The 26,177-nt window shown below is 33.4% G+C and overlaps 1 protein-coding gene and 1 long non-coding RNA gene across 3 annotated transcripts in view; one reads left to right on the top strand and one right to left on the bottom strand.

Moving 5' to 3' along the window:
• The window catches only part of LOC106645573 (uncharacterized), a 273,368-nt gene that overhangs the window by 228,807 nt on the left and 18,384 nt on the right, over window positions 1-26,177 (top strand). The window lies entirely within an intron of this gene.
• On the bottom strand, window positions 24,458-25,421 carry LOC149373489 (uncharacterized). The gene is made up of 3 exons (XR_016293388.1): window positions 25,369-25,421; window positions 24,662-24,753; window positions 24,458-24,584 (listed from the first exon to the last, which is right to left on the bottom strand). It is a non-coding gene; the product is annotated as an uncharacterized LOC149373489 (long non-coding RNA).

The following is a 26,177-nucleotide window of genomic DNA, read 5'->3' as shown; positions in this document are numbered from 1 at the left end:
TTTTTAATTAAATAACTTTGCAGCTAGCTCTTGGCTGTTTGATTGGATTGAAAAAAAAACATCATTTTTCCAATAAATGTTCACCCATATCTGCCGTGTATGGATCATAATGGTTACGACCGCAATTTTAAATAATGTGCTTTAGTAAAGTCGTTCGAGCACTTGACTGAAATATTTGCATCTTTTTCCCTTCCCTCGAAGGGAACTAATGTTACAACCGCTGTAAGTATGCAGAATTACATCGAAAATTTTCACTGTGTTATCGGTAATTGAAAAATGTTCATCCTCTTATACGAGCAGCTTATTAAACGAGGGTGAGAATGAAGCGCACCGATTAATCGAGGCTCGTTTCCTCCTTTTGAATGGAATTTTAATTAAGCACTTTGGAGCTACGATAAAAAAAAAATTAAAAAAAAGAAGAAGAAGAAAAGAAAAAAAGTAGAATAAATGAAGCTCTATGGACGTATTGCACAAGAAAGGGGGCAGTACCCAGGGCTCTTTCGATCTTGGAAAAGGCGATTTTATAAAACACCAATGGGCTATTTTTTACATGTATACGTAATCCGAGGGGACAAGATTCCGCGCACGTGCCATTCCTCCATTTGCTGATCACCGAGGACGCGATCTATCCATGCCCACCGAGACTGCCAGAGACTGGAGGAGGTCGTTCTGCGAGGCACGATTGGAGACGTAGATATGAATACGCACTCGGTAAATTGTATTTGTAGCATTGATTCTGAATGCCCGGGAATTCTCGATCATTTTGTAGCGTCTTGCTTTTTCCAACCTCCACCAGCTTCCGCACCTACACTACTCTGTTATTTGGTGCGTTTTTTCGATCGATACCGGTCTTATCTCGTTTTTTTAAATGGATTATCTCTCGGACCATTTCTGCTCTAAGTTTATTGAAACGGGCCGTGCGAAAAATCGCTAGGGCTTTTTTGCAAATGAAGCTCGAGCTTTCGAGCTTTTGCGCGAAGGTTCATGAATTTTTCATTCTGTTACAGTTAAAATTTATTCTCCTGAAAAAGTATTCGGGCACATGTGAGTTTCACCTCTCTCATCTAGACACAACTGAATCATACTTTTGTAAATTTAAAAAAAAATGAAAAAAGGGCTACCAGTATCACGTATTTTTGGACTCGTTTGGACTGTTACTCCTTAAGTTGATCCCTAACTTAGGTAAGTGCACATAAATAGCATTGATCTCGAAAATTATGATGTACTGAATCATATGCATTTAGATTAAAACAAATCAAACTAAAACGTCATTTTAAAAAAATAATAATAATAAAATCTTATAGGATAATATTTAACGTAAAACTATAGAAATATATATATACATGCATCATGTTTTATAAGTATAGTTTTAAAAAATTTACTCACCATTAAATTTTATTTCTATATTCCAACTCAGCGACCTACGATTTATGACTTTGGAAATTCTGCAAGTAAAAAATAAACGATTTTTTATTTTTTTAAAGTTTAAAAAAGTCGCGTACAAAAAGCACATTTTCATACAATCACAACATAACTTTGGTTACATTCTAAATTGATTAAAGTGAGATTAAATTTTTAATATATAATAAAGTGAAAATTTTAATGAAAACGTGGCTCAGTCATTTTTTTTAACCCTCCGTAGAATGATTACATTTTTTAGAGTACGTCAAAGGGTAGGGGTTTGTAAGCGCAAACCATAAATCTAAATAAAGTAAAACACCTCAAAACTGCACTCGATTAAAAATTCAATGGAATTTCCTTCAAACTCAAAAAACGTCAATCACAACGAAATTGACCTGCCAAATTCAGGAGAGGTCCTAAGCGATCGCGAACCACCGCACATGCAACGAAATAAGCACAAGGATCCAACCATGACGTAGCAGATCAGCGTCGACACAGTATTAACATACTTGACATTTACAAAATAATTGTGTCACCGAACACGAAGGACACCATCACTCTCCTGTGCCTGTATGCCACGGATTGATTAACTTCAAAGCTCCGTACACCTCTCAACTTGCTAACCAGTTCTAGATCGGTGTACGTATAGTTGGTGGTTGTGGTAACGTCATTAACTCTCCGCCAGGACGTCGTCCTCCGATTGGAAACTCGAGGAACGTTAACTTCTCCCGTGGCCTTTTTTTCGCTCCCTTCGAGAGAAAGCCACTGCTGACGTGCTGACACGCGGTAAAGTTACGAGGATGGGCAAGAGGGAGCTTGATTGAACTCCGAAGTCGTTTTGGAAAAGTTTGGGGCCAGACTTGGGGAATACTGTCTGTCGGATTGAATCGAATGAAGATGTCACGGAGAGGAATCTCTTGCGGGTGAATTCGTATCAGAGAAAAAGCAAAAAGACTTTTCGTTACTTATAGACCCCGTTGGACTCTTGAATCGAGTTGGCTTTTTTTAAGGTAAACAAAATCAAAAAAGGTACGCGTTATGTGCCGATGCGTCGACGGTATTGAATGATTATTTTATGAATGAAATATTTCACTGTCCATACCTCAAATATAATAGCTGATATCCTAAAAACTAAGTTTTACAAAAAAATTGTAATACTGACTGTAAAATACTCAAACGAGGTAGCAAGGATAAGAACGACAAACAAGCTTTTCAATTGTAAAATTAACACGTGTTAAAAAATATATTGCGTACGTGTGCTTCTCAAAAATTATTTGTATTAAATGCCGAACCTTCAAATCAGTACAGATATCTCCAGGCTAAGTTACGTTAAAACTATATACTATCTACATCGTCTAATCTTGCTCAGCTTGATTCTTGACATCAAAGGCTTGCCAATCCGTCTTATTAACTTCTTAATTAATGGGGTCTAAACATAAACTGTCCACGACGCGTGCTCACTAAACCACTGGCCGTAATAATAGCCGCCAGCTTTGTTCCCTTTAATTAATCCACCTTTGAGGATTTCCAATCAGAGCTTTGGACAGCATACGGATGCAAACATAATTGCCCCTATACGATCGATAACACGATATCCATGTCAGCATAATTTATGCAGACGCGTGTGCTACTGTTACAAGCTACGTCTCGTTGTCATTATTTTGGTTGATGTTAGTGCTCGACAAGAGTTTAAATTATAATTCTTGATAGTTCTGATTAATTTAAAATGGAACAGCACTTCCAGAAAAAGAGATAGCTGTAGAATCATTTGATCGCCCGAGACTTATTTCGACAAAGGCAATGAAGCATTGAGTTTAAAAGCAACGTTCTATAATTAAAAAGTTAGAAAAATTTCCGAAAGTGCTTTAAGTTTCAATGTCGTATAATTAACAGTTAAGAAAAAAAATTTTAATGCATGATAAAGAGAATACATAATACTTAGTACAAGAATAAAACATTCAACGAACCAATTAGGCCATGACATGATAAATAATATATTTTGTTTTGATTCAAAATAACTCCATCCTGCGGGAAACAAGAATGTTGCAAAGAAGTAATAAATATAAAGTTTCTAGGTCTAAGTTATACTATTATTTATTTAAAATTATTTATACGCTAATTTTTCAAAAAAAAAAACTGTACGGCAAATAAAATAGATAGGTATTTCCTCATTACCTCCAACGGTAATAACCCTGCTACGGTAGGTAATAGCCAAGTTGCATTCTACAATACCGATCTTACCGACATACCGGCCGAGTTAGCGACAGCGATTATAACCTTTTCAGTCATTCAACAGGCTGCCGTATTAAGGCCCTAAACGTACAACTGTGTAGAGGGGGTAACGGCCATTTAAAAATATGGCCTTCGAGGGGGGTTTTTTTTTTTAAAGTACTTCGAGTACTCACAAATAAAGTATAGCTCTGCACAGCTCACCGGTGATCATCTCGTCCTGATGCCACCGCACACTTGGCTGAAAAACTACGCGCTTTCAATACTCACAAACTCGCGAAGCTGGACTTAGAAGCTGCTGGAGCCGACTACGCGCGCGCGACGACAAAGGCGCGACGACGATTTCCGAAGTTTCGTTGCACTTGATCAAATCAATATCTGTGCAACTAAATCAACTAAATTCGGAAATCGTAATCTCACCTGAATTTGCTTCGCGGCGGCTGGAAAGCGGCACGAAATACGACGCGAAACGCGAAGCCCAAATCACTCCAAAATGGCCGCCGACCCGTTGGCCTCGAAAACCATCCCTTCGACTCGTACAGCTTATGCCGCGGGTAGGTGAAACATTACCCTCCCAGAAACACTCAAAGTACCTACACTCGCGAAGATTACCTTTTGCAACATTAAATTACACACACCACTACGATTTATTACGCACTTTACACTCCCGAACCGTACGAAAGTCCAGCCCCGACTGAACGCCTCGGCGCTCCCGCGTTTCCTACCCCTTCATTCGAAGCCGAACGTCCGTTGAGTTTAAACTCACCCCTAACATTCTATCGTCGATTATATGAAAACTAATTGTTGGATTTTAGAAATTCCAACGGTATAGTCTTTATCTTTTAAAGGCGAAATTTTTTATATTATTTGTAATTATAAAATTAAGATTTTTCGGAAGAAAATGAAAATTGAAAATATTGAGTTTCTCAACGAATTTTAAGCGCCCGATTGGAAAACGCGAAAAAATTCGTCATTACAATACTTCGGATATTAGAAATTTTTAAGCGGTTTTGTTGCGGTTTTTTGCTATGACCCTTTAAATTAGGCTTGCAATTATGCTATTCGGACACCACTTAGGACCTGGGGACGTCCAGGGCGACTCGGAGATGACGTTCATCACTCGTGCAAAACATTTAATTTTTTTTCTTAATGCAGAAATAATTTAATGCGTTTTAGGCATAGTTAGTATACTCAGACACGACGACCTACCACTGTTTTTCACGAAGACTATTACAGTTTTTAATTTTCAAGGTTTTAAATTTAAGATCTTCGAAGCGACCACTGTTTTTACTCTATAAAAATATTATAGCTAATGAGGTTTTTTTCTTTATAAATAATTAATTGATTTCATGATATACATGAATACAAAAATCTGTATGTATACCTAAAAATATCGTCCCTAGACGATAAATACTCGATAATGATAAAACCATGTAAAATTTTTAATAATTATAGAATTTTTTATATGAACTATACAAGAATTTTTTTTGCCTTTCATAAAATACCACTTTTTACCTTTCAAAAGTAGGATAGTAGAACTGGTGTTTACTAAAACAATCAAAGAATCATGCAATGAAATTGTTAGTTACTCCATTGTATACCCAGTAATTACATTGTATAAATCCAAAATCATAGTTTGCTTATAATAACAATTAGTAATGTATAAGTAGGTAAAAATAGCAATAGCGCGCGCTTACTACCGAGCGCTGCGCTCGCAAGCTCTGTCTGACGCATATAATTTATATAATCCCTTCCTCGCAAGTTCAATAACCAGCAGGGGACTATACAGCCATACAGGTGAAATAAACGAAACAGTTCTAATTTGATTAAAGAGTATATGATTTTACAAGTGTGTGTGTGTGTACAACTGTAACATTATTACATGATTCTCATAACTCTGCAATTTCCTTCTCTCTTTTGCATGCAGTACAAATAACAGTAAAGCGCAGCACACATAATCAAAATCTTTTTTAACAGAGACGGAGTATTGTGGAGCGCTAAGTATCCAAACAAAAATGGACTTTCTAATCCTTGATTGTATACAAAACACGCATTATCGAATGGCTCGGGTATAAAAAAGTATAAGGTTATATTGTGCTGCTTACATTACTTAAGGTGTGCTCCCTGATATGAATTATTGACACAAATATTGTTTTTAAAGTGTTTTACTTATTCACTGAGCAACAAGCTGCAGAGGTCAGCACTTTTTAAATTTTAATTTTACCAAAGTAGTTCGTACTTCTCAGTATATTGAGAATTCACTGTATTACCTCCTACAAATTGCTTAAAAAATATTTTGTTTAACAAAGTAATACAAAAAAAGTGTAGTTTAACAATACAGCTTTGAGAAAAGTGCCTTAGCAGTTGTGCTTTACAATGGCGGCTCTTAGCCTCATATTCTATACATATCTAATGTTTAATGGTCTTGTAGTTAAAAACTAGTTTTACTAACTTGCATTTGTAATTTTTGAAGTGATAGAAATTTTATGTCTTTAAGTCAGTAACAAACAAATTCAGCATTTTTTAAAAATATCAACTAGCAGAACTAATAAAATCTTTGATCTGCAAATTTTTAAGTTCTGCACAATTTTTTACAAATGAGACTGGTCTTTAATGACTACTTGAAGTGATTTCAATAATTTCCAAATTTGATAAACCAAAGTAAATTAACAAAATATCAAGAAAATTCTTGATTTTATGGCGTATAAGTTTCATGTAGCTTAAAAATTTTCACGTTTACTTTTCATAATTATTAACATACCAACTCAATTTGATCACAATTCGTTTATTGCAAAGATGCAATAAAAATTCTTAATTCTTATACTATATAAGTTTCAGCATGCTCGTCACTATGTACACTTTAGTGATTACAATAAATTTGAACTTCTAAATTTAAACGACTAAATTTTATACTACAGCCTTTTCGTTCTGATTTGATCTTTAATACAATCATTTAATTCCAAGACAATGATAATTACATGAGTGCAAAGAAAAAAAAAAAGAAAAAAAAAAAAATAATAATAATAATAATAATAATAATACGCAGAATCGTGATTGAAAAATTAAGTTATCTCAAAAGCCCCCCAACAGAATAATTAAATTGAAATAAATTTAATTTCACAAGTTTCATGCACCTTCCACTAGTTATTTTTTCTCATACAAACGAACTGCTAAATAAATGTTAAAGTGGTCAGCAATAACACAGACAGCGCTGCAGTTATTCCCATCCTTGTATAAGTATCTATCCATCAGACTTAGCTCTCGCTCTTCAGCTGTTCTTGCCGAAATACCCCGTCAAACAGGACAGAAACGCAGGCAGCTTTATCTTCACTGTCTTGTCTTTTCTATTTCTGCCTTTCTGCCATGGAATGCAGTATCCAGGTTTGATGAGCAACAATGCGTCATTGTGACGCAAGTTCATTGGTATCCTTCACGGTATCTTCCTGAAATCAAAAGTTTCAGTTGTTTGATGCATGTTTTTTTACAATATTGAGGAATTTGATTTATTTGAACAAGCATATAAGTTCTAAAATACAGGTGTACTTACTTAATTTTGCAATAATTATCTTCAGAGCAGTTGGATGGCTTTGGAATGGTACAGATTTATTTATTGGTTTATTGCAGGATTAAACTCTACTTCATGTAAGTTCAGCAAGCTGTTAAGCTTTAAATTAATCAAATTCGACATTAACTGAAATAAAGAACTAAAGAAGCAAGACAAGATGTAAGTTGTGGAAATTTACTTACCTTGTATTTTTATTAGTAAGTTTTAGAGTCTATGATTTGGGCGTGAAAGAATCTCCTGATTACAGTAACGATTTTTTTTTTGTAGAAACTTGATGAACTAAATTTGTACGATCAAGTTACACAAAAACATTTTTCAATAAAATCTTTAACTGCAACCTCGCACGAATATTGTGTAATTATGGCACAAAAATATATTTCAGTTGTTTAATACTACCATAGTATAACTATTGTAAAAAAAAAGATTAGTCTTTAGACAACAAGAAGTTTCAACTAGTATGGGAAATGCATTTTAGATCAATGTCAATTAAGTTTATCACTCCCTGATTTACGAGAAATACTGCAATAATCACGTAAATGATTATTCTACCACTAAAACTGTTAATATTTAACTCATATGTATGAATCACTTACAAATAAATTATTATTGCACTCTTTAAGTGCTCATAACTGACGAAATAAGGCGCATGTTTCAATGTAAGTCTCAATTTAATTGTATTTTTATTTAATCGAGAAATCGATTGACAGCCGATTCTACAGAAGATTGTATATAAATCTATTAAAAAAAAAAAAAAAAAAAAAAAAAAAAGAAAATGTAAGTAACAGTTGCATAGAAAGGGTCGTCGGGTTGTTTTAGGCACTGTTTTGTAATTATTCATATCAAACGTAATGTTGTGGCAAAAAAAATTCTTGTCTAGCTAAAATTATTGATATTAAAAATAACAATATCATAAGAGTTACTGTAGCACACACACAGACTCTCAGAAAATTTAATCATCCACTAACCCACTCTGCTACCTATCACTTTTACGAATCTCTAAACAAACTTCACACACTTATCACACAACTTTAGTCACATAAACAAATCAAGTACCACACATAAAACTGTAAACATGCACTAAACCTTGTTTAATGCTGTTAATGATAGTGGAATGTGAAGCTTCTAGTTGACTTTTACAACTTCTAGTTGCCCAGATCAGTTAGCGGAGATAGTAATCTGTGAATAGTTAGTTTGCTCATTCGACGTGAAAAAATTTCTTTGGCTCCAAGAATCCAATATCTAAAAAAAATTACAAAGTTACAAATAACGTACTTAAACAATTAAATGATGATGAGAAATTCAGAATAACTAACATTTTCTTTGGATTCAGTTTGTGAAGCGAATGATCTGGACCTTGTACTGATGATGAGACATAAAGCAACAATCCTTATAATTATAGGAATCACGTTTCTGGAAAAAATACAAAAATATTTATTAAACACAAATCATTACAAACTTTTTATTAAAAAAAAATTAATACAAAATATGGTACAAGTTTGTAAAATTAGTCATTTTTAATTCATCCAAAAAATACTAAAATATTTTAAACGTCTTAGTGTAAAAGTCCCTAGGGATAAGTGCATTTGTATTATTATGTGTTAAAATAAATTTAGAAAAGACAGTACTTAAAAATTGGGATGCATTTAAAACAAAAAATGAAAGTAAAGCATTAAATGGCTTAGAGTAGTTCAATTGACCAAACAGTGCAATTAAAGAACATTAAAAAACCCAAAGGAAGAGACACAGCATTTCAACATGAAATTGAGTTTGTTATAATAACAGAACATGAAAAGGTATATTTTGTTGACTATACTTGGATTTATATGCCACATCCACACTTATAAATTTTGATATTTGATGATACGTAGTATGAGCATGTGACAATTTTATGAAAACCTAGAGTTACAACTTTACTTTATTAAAAAGTGAGTCATAACAAGTTTTTAACATAAATATAAGTGTCTTATAACAAAATAATTTTTACTAAAAAAATACAACATGCACTAATAAATATGAAATACAAATTAGAAAGGGCCTCAAAATCAAAGGGAGTAGATTTACTCCAATCAAGTACCCTATAAACGCCTGGATGCGATAATAACCTGTAACGGACACATAGGATCCTTGAAGAAAAGTTTCTAGGTTTAAGTCATACTATTATTTATTTAAAATTATTTATACGCTAATTTTTAAAAAAAAAAAACTGTACGGCAAATAAAATAGATAGGTATTTCCTCATTACCTCCAACGGTAATAACCCTGCTACGGTAGGTAATAGCCAAGTTGCATTCTACAATACCGATCTTACCGACATACCGGCCGAGTTAGCGACAGCGGTTATAACCTTTTCAGTCATTCAACAGGCTGCCGTATTAGGGCCCTAAACGTACAACTGTGTAGAGGGAGTAACGGCCATTTAAAAATATGGCCTTCGAGGGGGGTTTTTTTTTTTAAAGTACTTCGAGTACTCACAAATAAAGTATAGCTCTGCACAGCTCACCGGTGATCATCTCGTCCTGATGCCACCGCACACTTGGCTGAAAAACTACGCGCTTTCAATACTCACAAACTCGCGAAGCTGGACTTAGAAGCTGCTGGAGCCGACTACGCGCGCGCGACGACAAAGGCGCGACGACGATTTCCGAAGTTTCGTTGCACTTGATCAAATCAATATCTGTGCAACTAAATCAACTAAATTCGGAAATCGTAATCACACCTGAATTTGCTTCGCGGCGGCTGGAAAGCGGCACGAAATACGACGCGAAACGCGAAGCCCAAATCACTCCAAAATGGCCGCCGACCCGTTGGCCTCGAAAACCATCCCTTCGACTCGTACAGCTTATGCCGCGGGTAGGTGAAACATTACCCTCCCAGAAACACTCAAAGTACCTACACTCGCGAAGATTACCTTTTGCAACATTAAATTACACACACCACTACGATTTATTACGCACTTTACACTCCCGAACCGTACGAAAGTCCAGCCCCGACTGAACGCCTCGGCGCTCCCGCGTCTCCTACCCCTTCATTCGAAGCCGAACGTCCGTTGAGTTTAAACTCACCCCTAACATTCTATCGTCGATTATATGAAAACTAATTGTTGGATTTTAGAAATTCCAACGGTATAGTCTTTATCTTTTAAAGGCGAAATTTTTTATATTATTTGTAATTATAAAATTAAGATTTTTCGGAAGAAAATGAAAATTGAAAATATTGAGTTTCTCAACGAATTTTAAGCGCCCGATTGGAAAACGCGAAAAAATTCGTCATTACAATACTTCGGATATTAGAAATTTTTAAGCGGTTTTGTTGCGGTTTTTTGCTATGACCCTTTAAATTAGGCTTGCAATTATGCTATTCGGACACCACTTAGGACCTGGGGACGTCCAGGGCGACTCGGAGATGACGTTCATCACTCGTGCAAAACATTTAATTTTTTTTCTTAATGCAGAAATAATTTAATGCGTTTTAGGCATAGTTAGTATACTCAGACACGACGACCTACCACTGTTTTTCACGAAGACTATTACAGTTTTTAATTTTCAAGGTTTTAAATTTAAGATCTTCGAAGCGACCACTGTTTTTACTCTATAAAAATATTATAGCTAATGAGGTTTTTTTCTTTATAAATAATTAATTGATTTCATGATATACATGAATACAAAAATCTGTATGTATACCTAAAAATATCGTCCCTAGACGATAAATACTCGATAATGATAAAACCATGTAAAATTTTTAATAATTATAGAATTTTTTATATGAACTATACAAGAATTTTTTTTGCCTTTCATAAAATACCACTTTTTACCTTTCAAAAGTAGGATAGTAGAACTGGTGTTTACTAAAACAATCAAAGAATCATGCAATGAAATTGTTAGTTACTCCATTGTATACCCAGTAATTACATTGTATAAATCCAAAATCATAGTTTGCTTATAATAACAATTAGTAATGTATAAGTAGGTAAAAATAGCAATAGCGCGCGCTTACTACCGAGCGCTGCGCTCGCAAGCTCTGTCTGACGCATATAATTTATATAATCCCTTCCTCGCAAGTTCAATAACCAGCAGGGGACTATACAGCCATACAGGTGAAATAAACGAAACAGTTCTAATTTGATTAAAGAGGATATGATTTTACAAGTGTGTGTGTGTGTGTGTGTACAACTGTAACATTATTACATGATTCTCATAACTCTGCAATTTCTTTCTCTCTTTTGCATGCAGTACAAATAACAGTAAAGCGCAGCACACATAATCAAAATCTTTTTTAACAGAGACGGAGTATTGTGGAGCGCTAAGTATCCAAACAAAAATGGACTTTCTAATCCTTGATTGTATACAAAACACGCATTATCGAATGGCTCGGGTATAAAAAAGTATAAGGTTATATTGTGCTGCTTACATTACTTAAGGTGTGCTCCCTGATATGAATTATTGACACAAATATTGTTTTTAAAGTGTTTTACTTATTCACTGAGCAACAAGCTGCAAAGGTCAGCACTTTTTAAATTTTAATTTTACCAAAGTAGTTCGTACTTCTCAGTATATTGAGAATTCACTGTATTACCTCCAACAAATTGCTTAAAAAATATTTTGTTTAACAAAGTAATAAAAAAAAAGTGTAGTTTAACAATACAGCTTTGAGAAAAGTGCCTTAGTAGTTGTGCTTTACAATGGCGGCTCTTAGCCTCATATTCTATACATATCTAATGTTTAATGGTCTTGTAGTTAAAAACTAGTTTTACTAACTTGCATTTGTAATTTTTGAAGTGATAGAAATTTTATGTCTTTAAGTCAGTAAGAAACAAATTCAGCATTTTTTAAAAATATCAACTAGCAGAACTAATACAATCTTTTGTCTGCAAATTTTTAAGTTCTGCACAATTTTTTACAAATGAGACTGGTCTTTAATGACTACTTGAAGTGATTTTAATAATTTCCAAATTGGATAAACCAAAGTAAATTAACAAAATATCAAGAAAATTCTTGATTTTATGGCGTATAAGTTTCATGTAGTTTAAAAATTTTCACGTTTACTTTTCATAATTATAAACATACCAACTCAATTTGATCACAATTCGTTTATTGCAAAAATGCAATAAAAATTCTTAATTCTTATACTATATAAGTTTCAGCATGCTCGTCACTATGTGCACTTTAGTGATTACAATAAATTTGAACTTCTAAATTTAAACGTCTAAATTTTATATTACAGCCTTTTCGTTCTGATTTGATCTTTAATACAATCATTTAATTCCAAGACAATGATAATTACATGAGTGCAAAAAAAAAAAAAAGAAAAAAAATAATAATAATAATAATAATAATACGCAGAAACGTGATTGAAAAATTAAGTTATCTCAAAAGCCCCCCAACAGAATAATTAAATTAAAATAAATTTAATTTCACAAGTTTCATGCACCTTCCACTAGTTATTTTTTCTCATACAAACGAACTGCTAAATAAATGTTAAAGTGGTCAGCAATAACACAGACAGCGCTGCAGTTATTCCCATCCTTGTATAAGTATCTTTCCATCAGACCTAGCTCTTGCTCTACAGTTGTTATTGCCGCAATTACCACGTCAAACAGGACAGAAACGCAGGCAGCTTTATCTTCACTGTCTTGTCTTTTCTATTTCTGCCTTTCTGCCATGGAATGCAGTATCCAGGTTTGATGAGCAACAATGCGTCATTGTGACGCAAGTTCATTGGTATCCTTCACGGTATCTTCCTGAAATCAAAAGTTTCAGTTGTTTGATGCATGTTTTTTTACAATATTGAGGAATTTGATTTATTTGAACAAGCATATAACTTCTAAAATACAGGTGTACTTACTTAATTTTGCAATAATTATCTTCAGAGCAGTTGGATGGCTTTGGAATGGTACAGATTTATTTATTGGTTTATTGCAGGATTAAACTCTACTTCATGTAAGTTCAGCAAGCTGTTAAGCTTTAAATTATTCAAATTCAACATTAACTGAAATAAAGAACTAAAGAAGCAAGACAAGATGTGAGTTGTGGAAATTTACTTACCTTGTATTTTTATTAGTAAGTTTTAGAGTCTATGATTTGGGCGTGAAAGAATCTCCTGATTACAGTAACGATTTTTTTTTCGTAGAAACTTGATAAACTAAAGTTGTAAGATCAAGTTACACAAAAACATTTTTCAATAATATCTTTAACTGCAACCTCGCACGAATATTGTGTAATTATGGCACAAAAATATATTTCAGTTGTTTAATACTACTATAGTATAACTATTGTAAAAAAAAAGTTAGTCTTCAGACAACAAGAAGTTTCAACTAGTATGGAAAATGCATTTTAGATCAATGTCAATGAAGTTTATCACTCCCTAATTTTCGAGAAATACTGCAATAATAGCGTACATGATTATTCTACCACTAAAACTGTTAATATTTAACTCATATGTATGAATCACTTACAAATAAATTATTATTGCACTTCTTTAAGTGCTCATAACTGACGAAATAAGGCGCATGTTTCAATGTAAGTCTCAATTTAATTGTATTTTTATTTAATCGAGAAATCGATTGACAGCCGATTCTACAGAAGATTGTATAAAAATCTATTAAAAAAAAAAAAAAAGAAAAGAAAATGTAAGTAACAGTTGCATAGAAAGGGTCGTCGGGTTGTTTTGGGCACTGTTTTGTAATTATTCATATCAACCGTAATGTTGTGGCAAAAAAAATTCTTGTCTAGCAACAATTACACATATTGATATTAAAAATAACAATATTATTGGGTTACCATAGCACACACACAGACTCTCAGAAAATTTAATCATCCACTAATCCACTCTGCTACCTATCACTTTTACGAATCTCTAAACAAACTTCACACACTTATCACACAACTTTAGTCACATAAACAAATCAAGTACCACACATAAAACTGTAAACATGCACTAAACCTTGTTTAATGCTGTTGATGATAGTGGAATGTGAAGCTTCTAGTTGACTTTTACAACTTCTAGTTGCCCAGATCAGTTAGCGGAGATAGTAATCTGTGAATAGTTAGTTTGCTCATTCGACGTGAAAAAATTTCTTTGGCTCCAAGAATCCAATATCTAAAAAAAATTACAAAGTTACAAATAACGTACTTAAACAATTAAATGATGATGAGAAATTCAGAATAACTAACATTTTCTTTGGATTCAGTTTGTGAAGCGAATGATCTGGACCTTGTACTGATGATGAGACATAAAGCAACAATCCTTATAATTATAGGAATCACGTTTCTGGAAAAAATACAAAAACATTTATCAAACACAAATCATTACAAACTTTTTATTAAAAAAAAATTAATACAAAATATGGTACAAGTTTGTAAAATTAGTCATTTTTAATTCATCCAAAAAATACTAAAATATTTTAAACGTCTTAGTGTAAAAGTCCCTAGGGATAAGTGCATTGGTATTATTATGTGTTAAAATAAATTTAGAAAAGACAGTACTTAAAAATTGGGATGCATTTAAAACAAAAAATGAAAGTAAAGCATTAAATGGCTTAGAGTAGTTCGATTGACCAAACAGTGCAATTAAAGAACATTAAAAAACCCAAAGGAAGAGACACAGCATTTCAACATGAAATTGAGTTTGTTATAATAACAGAACATGAAAAGGTATATTTTGTTGACTATACTTGGATTTATATGCCACATCCACACTTATAAATTTTGATATTTGATGATACGTAGTATGAGCATGTGACAATTTTATGAAAACCTAGAGTTACAACTTTACTTTATCAAAAAGTGAGTCATAACAAGTTTTTAACATAAATATAAGAATCTTATAACAAAATAATTTTTACTAAAAAAATACAACATGCACTAATAAATATAAAATACAAATTAGAAAGGGCCTCAAAATCAAAGGGAGTCAATTTACTCCAATCAAGTACCCTATGAACGCCTGGATGCGATAATAACCTGTAACGGACACATAGGATCCTTGAAGAAAAGTTTTTAGGTTTAAGTCATACTATTATTTATTTAAATTATTTATACGCTAATTTTTCAAAAAAAAAACTGTACGGCAAATAAAATAGATAGGTATTTCCTCATTACCTCCAACGGTAATAACCCTGCTACGGTAGGTAATAGCCAAGTTGCATTCTACAATACCGATCTTACCGACATACCGGCCGAGTTAGCGACAGCGGTTATAACCTTTTCAGTCATTTAACAGGCTGCCGTATTAAGGCCCTAAACGTACAACTGTGTAGAGGGGGTAACGGCCATTTAAAAATATGGCCTTCGAGGGGGGTTTTTTTTTTTAAAGTACTTCGAGTACTCACAAATAAAGTATAGCTCTGCACAGCTCACCGGTGATCATCTCGTCCTGATGCCACCGCACACTTGGCTGAAAAACTACGCGCTTTCAATACTCACAAACTCGCGAAGCTGGACTTAAAAGCTGCTGGAGCCGACTACGCGCGCGCGACGACAAAGGCGCGACGACGATTTCCGAAGTTTCGTTGCACTTGATCAAATCAATTTCTGTGCAACTAAATCAACTAAATTCGGAAATCGTAATCTCACCTGAATTTGCTTCGCGGCGGCTGGAAAGCGGCACGAAATACGACGCGAAACGCGAAGCCCAAATCACTCCAAAATGGCCGCCGACCCGTTGGCCTCGAAAACCATCCCTTCGACTCGTACAGCTTATGCCGCGGGTAGGTGAAACATTACCCTCCCAGAAACACTCAAAGTACCTACACTCGCGAAGATTACCTTTTGCAACATTAAATTACACACACCACTACGATTTATTACGCACTTTACACTCCCGAACCGTACGAAAGTCCAGCCCCGACTGAACGCCTCGGCGCTCCCGCGTCTCCTACCCCTTCATTCGAAGCCGAACGTCCGTTGAGTTTAAACTCACCCCTAACATTCTATCGTCGATTATATGAAAACTAATAGTTGGATTTTAGAAATTCCAACGGTATAGTCTTTATCTTTTAAAGGCGAAATTTTTTATATTATTTGTAATTATAAAATTAAGATTTTTCGGAAGAAAATGAAAATTGAAAATATTGAGTTTCTCAACGAATTTTAAGCGCCCGATTGGAAAACGCGAAAAAATTCGTCATTACAATACTTCGGATATTAGATATTTTTAAGCGGTTTTGTTGCGGTTTTTTGCTATGACCCTTTAAATTAGGCTTGCAATTATGCTATTCGGACACCACTTAGGACCTGGGGACGTCCAGGGCGACTCGGAGATGACGTTCATCACTCGTGCAAAATATTTAATTTTTTTTCTTAATGCAGAAACAATTTAATGCGTTTTAGGCATAGTTAGTATACTCAGACACGACGACCTACCACTGTTTTTCACGAAGACTATTACAGTTTTTAATTTTCAAGGTTTTAAATTTAAGATCTTCGAAGCGACCACTGTTTTTACTCTTTAAAAATATTATAGCTAATGAGGTTTTTTTCTTTATGAATAATTAATTGATTTCATGATATACATGAATACAAAAATCTGTATGTATACCTAAAAATATCGTCCCTAGACGATAAATACTCGATAATGATAAAACCATGTAAAATTTTTAACAATTATAGAATTTTTTATATGAACTATACAAGAATTTTTTTTGCCTTTCATAAAATACCACTTTTTACCTTTCAAAAGTAGGATAGTAAAACTGGTGTTTACTAAAACAATCAAAGAATCATGCAATGAAATTGTTAGTTACTCCATTGTATACCCAGTAATTACATTGTATAAATCCAAAATCATAGTTTGCTTATAATAATAATTAGTAATGTATAGGTAAAAATAGCAATAGCGCGCGCTTACTACCGAGCGCTGCGCTCGCAAGCTCTGTCTGACGCATATAATTTATATAATCCCTTCCTCGCAAGTTCAATAACCAGCAGGGGACTATACAGCCATACAGGTGAAATAAACGAAACAGTTCTAATTTGATTAAAGAGTATATGATTTTACAAGTGTGTGTGTGTGTACAACTGTAACATTATTACATGATTCTCATAACTCTGCAATTTCCTTCTCTCTTTTGCATGCAGTACAAATAACAGTAAAGCGCAGCACACATAATCAAAATCTTTTTTAACAGAGACGGAGTATTGTGGAGCGCTAAGTATCCAAACAAAAATGGACTTTCTAATCCTTGATTGTATACAAAACACGCATTATCGAATGGCTCGGGTATAAAAAAGTATAAGGTTATATTGTGCTGCTTACATTACTTAAGGTGTGCTCCCTGATATGAATTATTGACACAAATATTGTTTTTAAAGTGTTTTACTTATTCACTGAGCAACAAGCTGCAAAGGTCAGCACTTTTTAAATTTTAATTTTACCAAAGTAGTTCGTACTTCTCAGTATATTGAGAATTCACTGTATTACCTCCAACAAATTGCTTAAAAAATATTTTGTTTAACAAAGTAATAAAAAAAAAGTGTAGTTTAACAATACAGCTTTGAGAAAAGTGCCTTAGTAGTTGTGCTTTACAATGGCGGCTCTTAGCCTCATATTCTATACATATCTAATGTTTAATGGTCTTGTAGTTAAAAACTAGTTTTACTAACTTGCATTTGTAATTTTTGAAGTGATAGAAATTTTATGTCTTTAAGTCAGTAACAAACAAATTCAGCATTTTTTAAAAATATCAACTAGCAGAACTAATACAATCTTTGGTCTGCAAATTTTTAAGTTCTGCACAATTTTGTACAAATGAGACTGGTCTTTAATGACTACTTGAAGTGATTTTAATAATTTCCAAATTGGATAAACCAAAGTAAATTAACAAAATATCAAGAAAATTCTTGATTTTATGGCGTATAAGTTTTATGTAGCTTAAAAATTTTCACGTTTACTTTTCATAATTATAAACATACCAACTCAATTTGATCACAATTCGTTTATTGCAAAAATGCAATAAAAATTCTTAATTCTTATACTATATAAGTTTCAGCATGCTCGTCACTATGTGCACTTTAGTGATTACAATAAATTTGAACTTCTAAATTTGAACGACTAAGTTTTATATTACAGCCTTTTCGTTCTGATTTGATCTTTAATACAATTTTTTAATTCCAAGACAATAATAATTACACAAGTGCAAAAAAAATAAAAAATAAAAAAAATAAAAAATACGCAGAAGTATGATTGAAAAATTAAGTTATCTCAAAAGCCCTCCAACAGAATAATCAGATTGAAATAAATTTAATTTTACGAGTTTCATGCACCTTCCGCTATGCTATTTTTTCTCATGCAAACGAACTGCTAAATAAATGTTAAAGTGGTCAGCAGAAACACAGACAGCGCGGCGGTTATTCCCATCTTTGGATAAGTATGTATCCATCAGACCTAGCTCTCGCTCTTCAGCTGTTCTTGCCGAAATACCCCGTCAAACAGGACAGAAACGCAGGCAGCTTTATCTTCACTGTATTGTCTTTTCTATTTCTGCCTTTCTGCCATGGAATGCAGTATCCAGGTTTGATGAGCAACAATGCGTCATTGTGACGCAAGTTCATTGGTATCTTTCACGGTATCCTGAAATCAAAAGTTTTAGTTGTTTGATGCATGTTTTTTTACAATATTGAGAAATTTGACTTATTTGAACAAGCATATAAGTTCTAAAATACAGGTGTACTTACTCAATTTTGCAATAATTATCTTCAGAGCAGTTGGATGGCTTTGGAATGGTACAGATTTATTTATTGGTTTATTGCAGGATTAAACTCTACTTCATGTAAGTTCAGCAAGCTGTTAAGCTTTAAATTATTCAAATTCGACATTAACTGAAATAAAGAACTAAAGAAGCAAGACAAGATGTGAGTTGTGGAAATTTACTTACCTTGTATTTTTATTAGTAAGTTTTAGAGTCTATGATTTGGGCTTGAAAGAATCTCCTGATTACAGTAACGATTTTTTTTTCGTAGAAACTTGATGAACTAAATTTGTACGATCAAGTTACACAAAAACATTTTTCAATAAAATCTTTAACTGCAACCTCGCACGAATATTGTGTAATTATGGCACAAAAATATATTTCAGTTGTTTAATACTACCATAGTATAAATATTGTAAAAAAAAAGATTAGTCTTTAGACAACAAGAAGTTTCAACTAGTATGGGAAATGCATTTTAGATCAATGTCAATAAAGTTTATCACTCCCTGATTTACGAGAAATACTGCAATAATCACGTACATGATTATTCTACCACTAAAACTGTTAATATTTAACTCATATGTATGAATCACTTACAAATAAATTATTATTGCACTCTTTAAGTGCTCATAACTGACGAAATAAGGCGCATGCTTCAATGTAAGTCTCAATTTAATTGTATTTTTATTTAATCGAGAAATTGATTGACAGCCGATTCTACAGAAGATTGTATAAAAATCTATTAAAAAAAAAAAAAAAAAAAAAAAAGAAAATGTAAGTAACAGTTGCATAGAAAGGGTCGTCGGGTTGTTTTAGGCACTGTTTTGTAATTATTCATATCAAACGTAATGTTGTGGCAAAAAAAATTCTTGTCTAGCTAAAATTATTGATATTAAAAATAACAATATTATAAGAGTTACTGTAACACACACACAGACTCTCAGAAAATTTAATCATCCACTAACCCACTCTGCTACCTATCACTTTTACAAATCTCTAAACAAACTTCACACACTTATCAAACAACTTTAGTCACATAAACAAATCAAGTACCACATATAACTGTAAACATGCACTAAACCTTGTTTAATGCTGTTGATGATAGTGGAATGTGAAGCTTCTAGTTGACTTTTACAACTTCTAGTTGCCCAGATCAGTTAGCGGAGATAGTAATCTGTGAATAGTTAGTTTGCTCATTCAACGTGAAAAAATTTCTTAGGCTCCAAAAATCCAATATCTGAAAAAAATTACAAAGTTACAAATAACGTACTTAAACAATAAAATGATGATGAGAAATTCAGAATTACTAACATTTTCTTCGGATTCAGTTTGTGAAGCGAATGATCTGGACCTTGTACTGATGATGAGACGTAAAGCAACAATCCTTATAATTAGGAACCACGTTTCTGGAAAAAATCAAAAATACTTATCAAACACAAATCATTACAAACTTTTTATTAATAAACAATTAATACAAAATATGGTACAAGTTTGTGAAATTAGTCATTTTTAATTATTCCAGAAAATATTAAAATATTTTAATTATTTATTTAAACTATTTATACGCTTATTTAGTTGTCAAAAAAAAAACTGTACGGTGTAGATAAGTATTTCCTCATTACCTCCATCGGCAATAACGCTGCTATGGTAGGTAATAGCCAAGTTGCATTCTACAATACCGATCTTACCGGCCGAGTTAGCGACAGCGGTTATAACCTTTTCAGTCATTCCACAGGCTGCCGTATTAAGGCCCTAAACGTACAACTGTGTAGAGGGAGTAACGGCCATTTAAAAATATGGCCTTCGAGGGGGGTTTTTTTTTTTAAAGTACTTCGAGTACTCACAAATAAAGTATAGCTCTGCACAGCTCACCGGTGATCATCTCGTCCTGATGCCACCGCACACTTGGCTGAAAAACTACGCGCTTTGAATACTCACAAACTCGCGAAGCTGGACTTAGAAGCTGCTGGAGCCGACTACGCGCGCGCGACGACAAAGGCGCGACGACGATTTCCGAAGTTTCGTTGCACTTGATCAAATCAATATCTGTGCAACTAAATCAACTAAATTCGGAAATCGTAATCTCACCTGAATTTGCTTCGCGGCGGCTGGAAAGCGGCACGAAATACGACGCGAAACGCGAAGCCCAAATCACTCCAAAATGGCCGCCGACCCGTTGGCCTCGAAAACCATCCCTTCGACTCGTACAGCTTATGCCGCGGGTAGGTGAAACATTACACTCCCAGAAACACTCAAAGTACCTACACTCGCGAAGATTACCTTTTGCAACATTAAATTACACACACCACTACGATTTATTACGCACTTTACACTCCCGAACCGTCCGAAAGTCCAGCCCCGACTGAACGCCTCGGCGCTCCCGCGTCTCCTACCCCTTCATTCGAAGCCGAACGTCCGTTGAGTTTAAACTCACCCCTAACATTCTATCGTCGATTATATGAAAACTAATTGTTGGATTTTAGAAATTCCAACGGCATCGTCTCTATCTTTCAAAGGCGAATTATGAAAAAAAGATTTTTTGGGAGAAAATGAAAGTTAAAAATTCTGAGTTTTTCGAAGAATTTTACGGGTGCGATTGAAAATTCGACATTACAATATTTCGCATATTAGACATTCTCAAGCGATTTTGATGCAGTTTTTTGCCATGATCCCCTAGTTGAGGCCTGCGGCTATACTGTTTGGACACTATTTAGGACCTGGGGACGTCCAGGGCATCTTGGAGATGACTTTTGTGACCCGCGCAAAACATTAAATTTTTTTTTTTTTTTTTTACTGCAGAAATGATTTAATGTGTTTCAAGCAAAATTTTTTATACTCAGACACGAGGACCTTTACCGTTTTTTTACGAAAACTAGCACAGTTTTTGTTAATTAAGGTTGTAAATTCAAGGTGTTCCAAGCGACCACTGTTTTTACTCTTTATAATGTTTGAGCTAAGATTCATGAGGTTTTCTTTTTCTTTTTAAGTAACGAATTATCTTTAGCGTATACATGAATACAAAAATATGGATGTATACTTAAAAATATCGTCTCTTGGACCTAGGAACAAAATCTGGATACAGGAACCGTAAATTATTTTATTTTATTCAAACCAAGTCATTTATTATTTAGAATACGCGATTTTAATGAAATAACGTAAAATTTTTTTTTGGAACAACACAATTCATGTCTATTTTAACAACTACACATCAATTTTTAACTCAATTAGAATTAGCAATTCTCCCCATTTTATTGGTCCTAGAGCAGCTCTATCTGTACCTCTATGTATCATGGAAAGATGAATAAAAAGGATAGTATCAAAGTATCACTCATGTAGTAGTTTAACTATCCTAATTCTTTCTTGGTTTGGATGTATTCCATCAAAGATTAGAAATGACAGAAATGCATCATGAATGCGATCTAGGGAGTTCAATGTGGTATCAGTATGATGTCTTTGTCAATTAAAAAAATACTCAACGCTATTTTTGGTAATTGGCCGTAGACTTGAGAGAAATCAAACGGCAAAAATTCTGAGGGATACATATCCAATGTCTAAACGTTCTTTTTAAGTATAATACTGATGGTTTATCAGAAAACTTTTTTTTTACACATTCAAACTTTTGAGTGATATTAGTATCACTCGAAAAACAATATTTTATACTCTAATCTTGTATAGTTATGGGCAACAGTAGCTTGAAATGAGATGCATTATTTTCGTATTTAAATTTAGGAATAACATGTAAATTGTTCAGTAAACAAAATTTTTTTTTTCTTCCCAAATCATCAATGTGCCATGAATAAGTTATTATTCAAATAGGAACGAGATAAGAAGCATATACTTAGTCTCAGTATACACATATCGTAATTTGGGCTTACATTTGTACAAGATTATAACAGTAAACTAATGCAAGTAAATTAATGATCATGTCCATTTTACATACACCCATCCATCTAAACCCCCCTCCCCCAACACATATACAAAAAATTTGAATACAATAGGCTATAATTGTTCTGTTATTTCGTAAGAAAGTTACTCAAAAATGGGAGACAGATTTTTGGAATAATTATCTTAAATCCACAAATTTTATTTTGTATTAAGAAGACTATGTAAAAAAAATCTATTAGTAGAAACGTAACAAATAAAAGCAGAACTATTTGATCCAGCGAAATGTTAGTTGACTTTGTATACTCGAATATAAAAAAAAAATTATTTTTGTCACACTTGAACATAAGAATGTGTGCATACCTAATTGTTTAGCTAAAATACAATTCTGCCTTTCATGGAATTGATTGCTGAATCTGTATTGATCAGCTAACAACAAAAATAATTACGTCTTACATAAGAAATTATAAATTTTATTGTTGTACTTCAGTGCTATAAAATTCATGTGTATTAACTTAGTATACACAGAATCAATGTTTGCATACAGTTTTTCATCTTTCTCCTTACTATAATTAGAGTATTTTTAAATATGTTAACACAATTTATAAACATCTGGATGAATATAACAATTGATTCAGCTGTCAGCTTAACAAGCATGAATTTCTTTTTTCAAATATTTAAAATATTAAATGATACACAGTCCAAGAAAAAGAGTATTGTAGAACCTGACAGGGTGACAAACACTAAAAAATATTAAAATTCTGCCTCACATTTATTGTGCTGTAATTATCTTGCCCTTGCTGCTGGCTTAAAGAAACCCTAGCAATCTCAACCGGAGTCTGTGAGCGATGTTAAACTTTTATTACGGTGTAAGTATAAATCATTGATAAGAGCAGTATTGCTCCCTGACAGACAGTATTACTCCTTTGACGGTTTCTTAGTAAAAGAGAAATAAATACGAAAGCTTGGGTTTGCTGAAGTATTTTGATCTGAATTAGTTGTTGTACTTTAGAATTTTTGTATTCCAGTTGATTTACATCCATTGAAATTTCTGAATCTGTAAGTTGAAGAAATGTGTGAAATCGATTACTGATGTTAAATCTCATAAGTTATTTGCTACATCAAAGTCTCTAAAATAAGTAATGGACACATTACTAAAATCCCTATTTAGCAACTTCATGTTACAAGACCAAACTGAGTTGGATAGTTCAATGTGAAAAAATGCCCCAAAGAACTTGTGAGTTATTTCTTAGCTGCAAACTTAGGTGTATGAGATGACAGAGAGATATCTCACAACAGGAGACGTTTCGAAGGCGCAACCAGTATGAAGCAAAGCTATGGTATATTAATCAGAATTTCCTATATATTCCCACTAAGTTACATAATGTTTAAGATAGTATTGTTGCAGAAAGTTGAAATCATTTCGTCTGATAACAACTGGGTCTGAATATTAAAAATACAATAACGAATTCATGGATTTTTAAATTTTACAAGTTTGTCAAACACTCAGACAGTTTCAGAAACATTATCGGTATAATCTACTATAATGATTGGACCACTTATACAAGAATCTATAACATAGTCATCATTTTACAGTTGTTGTACCAAATTCTTACTCTTATTATGAAAAATATGTAAAATAAAAATTTTAAGTAAGGTGCATAAAACTGTCAAGAAAAATCAAACCTTTTTATAGGCACAGTACATACTGCAATGAAATGTGACAACCACCTGGCCACGACTAACACGTTTCTGATTTAAAAATCAGTGCTAGTGAAGTGATTTGTGAAGACATGATACTCTTTTACTTTAAGATCCATGCATCTAAAAGAAAAAAAAAAACATTTTACGTACAAACAAATAATAAATTACGAAATTTTGGCAAGTATACTCAAACTTACTTTGATCTTGGTGTCTGTTGGTGAATGAAGTAATTGGTGCACGTTCTTGCCTTGATCAGGTACGTCACATTTTAGCACCAGGAGCCACAAATCTGGTGAATAGAGAAAATTACATATTAGAAATATAAATACATATCACAACTTTCAATAAATTAAAAAATACACGTCACTAAGTGAATTTAACAAGGATCACAGTGATCAATACTTAATAGAAGTTAAAAAAAATTGAAGTTATCCAATATAATAAAATATTTAAAATTTAGGAATAATTGTTTGAAGTGCAAGTAAAATTGCACTTTTTGTGCATAATAGTTTTTCCGGAGTTTAAAACAAGGCAAAGAACTAGTAAAAATGTTGTCCAAACTCAACAAAACAATAAAAACTTAAGAGCATAAGAAGGAAATTCTTAAGTTAAAGTATCTTTGACAAATATAACAATCAATACACACTGGTATTGAATATGCACCCTGTACGCACAGTCTTAAATTATTTGGAAGCGACACACAGATTCAAAATTGTAAAATGAGATAAACTTTAACTTGCACTTAAGTCTCAGGATGGTATTATTACAATTTTAATTAGCATCTTATAGCCAGAACAAAAGAATAAAGCTTAGGAGAAGCAAAAGAGACTTTGACAATGGAAACCGTGCAGTCTTTCAACCCCATATGATCTGCTTCACTAATATTCAAAACGTGAATTGTGACCTTCTTAGTAAACCTGACGAGCGTCATCGTGACCCACACAGGGGATTGATATTAATCTGCCACTTAGCCGCAGTAATTGACCAAGAGCTACAGGATTCTGGAGACTGCAAATGTGCGGACGGTTGCAAAAATTTTCAGCGGCCCCTCACTTTCACTTAGTTGCTTGGTCTTCTAATGTATCCGGTTGTTTACTCAGGCAAGATGGGGATCCTTGCGAATTGCGACCAACAACCAACAGTCCACTACAACCACTGCAACAGCTACAACCACCCATTTTTTGCCTCGCTTTTTGAGCAATCCGGAATTTCTGGTCAGAGATGAGAAGATGGTCTAATGATAGCCAGGTCCCAGTTTATGCCATGTATGTATTACCATGTATGCTTTAGGTGCAGTGTTGCAGTGTATACAATCATATATAGACCTCAACTATACCTTTTACTTTGCGTACATACATTCTTTTTAATAATTCGAAGCGCTAACTACTTACTTTACGATGTTCTGTAGTTAATTACATTCCCTTGTGTTTTAAAGTCTGAGTCATGCTATTATTTAATTATATATTTAAACATTCGATCCTTAATTTAGAAGGTAAGCTTTTCAGTGGGTATTTATGGGTATCACTCGTTACCCCCATTGGTAATAATCCTGCTACTGTAGGTAATACCTAATTGTACTCTATCATATCGACATTACCGACATACCGTCCGAATTGACAAAGGAGGTTATAACCTTTTCAGTCGTTCAACAGGCTGCCGTACGAAGACCTTACTCGTACAGGTGTGTGTAGCATGCATGTATGTTGCAAATTC

Source organism: Copidosoma floridanum, unplaced genomic scaffold, assembly GCF_036245765.1.
Source record: "Copidosoma floridanum isolate Cflo_tuat_1 unplaced genomic scaffold, Cflo_Japanese_pri ptg000030l, whole genome shotgun sequence".
NCBI classification, from domain to species: Eukaryota; Metazoa; Arthropoda; class Insecta; order Hymenoptera; family Encyrtidae; genus Copidosoma; species Copidosoma floridanum.
The sequence above is the reverse complement of the archived record's forward strand: the minus strand, read 5'-3'. Positions and strand labels throughout refer to the sequence as shown.